At 51.9% G+C, this 2,307-nt stretch overlaps 1 protein-coding gene and 1 pseudogene across 1 annotated transcript in view; one reads left to right on the top strand and one right to left on the bottom strand.

Moving 5' to 3' along the window:
- CDH3 (cadherin 3, type 1, P-cadherin (placental)) overlaps positions 1-2,307 on the top strand; it is a 75,373-nt gene that overhangs the window by 6,960 nt on the left and 66,106 nt on the right. The window lies entirely within an intron of this gene.
- Positions 59-2,307, bottom strand: part of LOC105504613 — a 4,544-nt pseudogene continuing 2,295 nt past the window's right edge.

Below are 2,307 nucleotides of genomic sequence, written 5' to 3'. Positions count from 1 at the left end.
AAAAACCCCAAAACCCAGACAGGGAGACGATGTAGGGAGAAAGCGTGCTGTGGGAGCCTTAGTAGCTGGCGGCCTCCTGGTAGTAAGGGGGGTATTCAGGGGCCTCCTCTGGGCCTGGGCACTCATTGGTGCCCGAGGGAGCCCTGTTGGCCACTGAGCCTTGTGGGCAGTATTTGGAATTGTGTATCTGCCGGCCCAAGCCAAAGACCTGGCCTCTGGTTGGCACCCTGCGTGTAGCCCATCTGCAGGGACATGGAGGAGTTGTCACCCTTGTTGGTGCCCAGCTTGGTGTCATAGATCTGCCGCTGCGTCCGGGGAGCCGTCATGCCCACCTGGCTGGCGCACTTGTTTTACCCATCTGGAGGCTGATGGTCGAGTGGTCCATGGGGGCAGGATGTGGTTCTTGGGGCTGTAGAGATGCCTTCTTGTGCCGTATATGGTCATGCCCAACTGGCTAGCACATTTGTTGGTGCCCATCTGCAGCCCAGTGACTCACTGGCCGGCCTCCTTGGTGTTGTACTTGAAGTTCCGCTCCTGCTGCCTTGAATACCTAATGCCCATGTCCACCCTGCTCCGCGGCCCCTTAGTTTTGGCCTTCCCCACCAGGGCAAGAAGAGACAACACCTGCGTCATGTTCCCACTCTCGAACAGGTTATTGGCCTCAAACAGGTTCATGGGGTTCATGCCGTAGCTGACTATGGCCTTGATGAAGTTGGAGAGGTTTCCTCGCTGGTGCCAGTTCTGCATGGAGCGGTTGATCTTGGGGACTGAGCCTGGCTGTAGCTTGTTATGAGTGTGTGTAAGATAATTCTGTCCTTCAGGCCCGTCTGGAAGTCGGGGCTGATGGAGAGGCTGGTGAGTCCCCCGATCCAGCTGCGGAGCTCTGCCTCCTTCTGGGGGTCATATTTGGACAGGAGCCAGTTCTTGACCTCGGCCGAGAGCCAGTATGAGGGGCCCTTGTTGAACTGCATGGAGAACACGGCTGGTGGGTGCAGTGGCAGGACTGGACCGACTGGAGGTGACCAACGGGCCCTAATTTAGTAACTTTCTGTGCTTATGGGCTGTCCTGCAAAGCAGTTGTTGATAATTGCCACTTAGCTGTAAAATGAGGTTAAGGAACTTAGTGAGAGGTCACTGGTGCAGTAAACAGAAGGCCAGGATTTAAACCCTGGTGTTTTGCCTCCACAGCCCAGGGGGATATCCATAAATCTGGCTCTGAGGAATGAATGGGAACTGGAGCTTCAAGCCTAGCAGGCTGACTTCCTGGCTTAGCAGCAGAGTAGGGTTACCCTGCTGAAGACTCTGTCCTGCATCACCAGTAGCTTGTGCCTGGGGAGCAGGTCTCAAACCTCTAGTCTCCCTTCCCACCTCCTCATGTGCCACTGTGTTCCTAGGTTACCCAGTGCAGGGTGCTCTCACCTCCCTACTGCACAAGGAAGGCATTGCTCATGACAAGCAGAGTTTCTAGGGCCAGAAACTATAGCTCTGCAAAGCATTTGGAGGATGATGGAAGATGAGGGAGGGAAGGGCCTCCCCAGCTCCAGTCAGTTGAGGCTTTGGTCTTGAGGCTGAATGGTCTCCATTCAGAGACTCGATGTTATTGAAGAATAACAAATGTAGACAAAAGTGCCCAAATGATGAGTATGCAGCCCGATGAATGTCACAAACTTAAAACCCCTGTGTTTCTGGCACACAGATAAGAAACAGCATTACCAGGGCCTTCGATACCCCTTTCCTCCTAATTTCAACCCTTCTCTCAAGATAACCACTCTTCTGACTTCTAAGTACCACAGGTGAATTTGCCTGCATTTGAACTTTCTGTAAGAGGATCATACAGTTATCCCCTTAGCTCTGACTGCTTTCACGGCACCCTTGAGAGATTCTTGCATAATTCTGGATGTAGTTCTAGTTGATTCTCATTGTATAGTATTTCATTATGTGACTATCCACAATTCTGCTGTTGATGGGCATTTCAGTAGTTCCATTTTGTGCACGTCTTCTGGTGACCTGTGCACCCCTAATTGTTAGTTATACACCTGGGGCACAATTGCCCGGTTAACTGACTGAGGATTCCAGTACTGTGATCCTGGACTGAGATATCAGCTCCTCTCTGTTCTGAAGTAGTGAGGTGTCTCCTGCATTCTCCCACTCCAACAGTCTCAGTCTCCCTGCCAGACCCACCCCTTCTGGAGTCTTGATTTTCATCTGGTCCTATGCTAAGAGACAGCAAGTCTTTATTATGTACTTGGCCTCATCCTTTGTCTTGGGGGAGAAAAGCTTCCCTTTGTCCTTATCCTGATGCTTGCT

This window comes from Colobus angolensis, unplaced genomic scaffold, assembly GCF_000951035.1.
Source record: "Colobus angolensis palliatus isolate OR3802 unplaced genomic scaffold, Cang.pa_1.0 Scaffold93, whole genome shotgun sequence".
Lineage (NCBI taxonomy): Eukaryota > Metazoa > Chordata > Mammalia > Primates > Cercopithecidae > Colobus > Colobus angolensis.
Note: the sequence above shows the minus strand (reverse complement) of the source record. Positions and strands in the feature narration are given on the sequence as shown.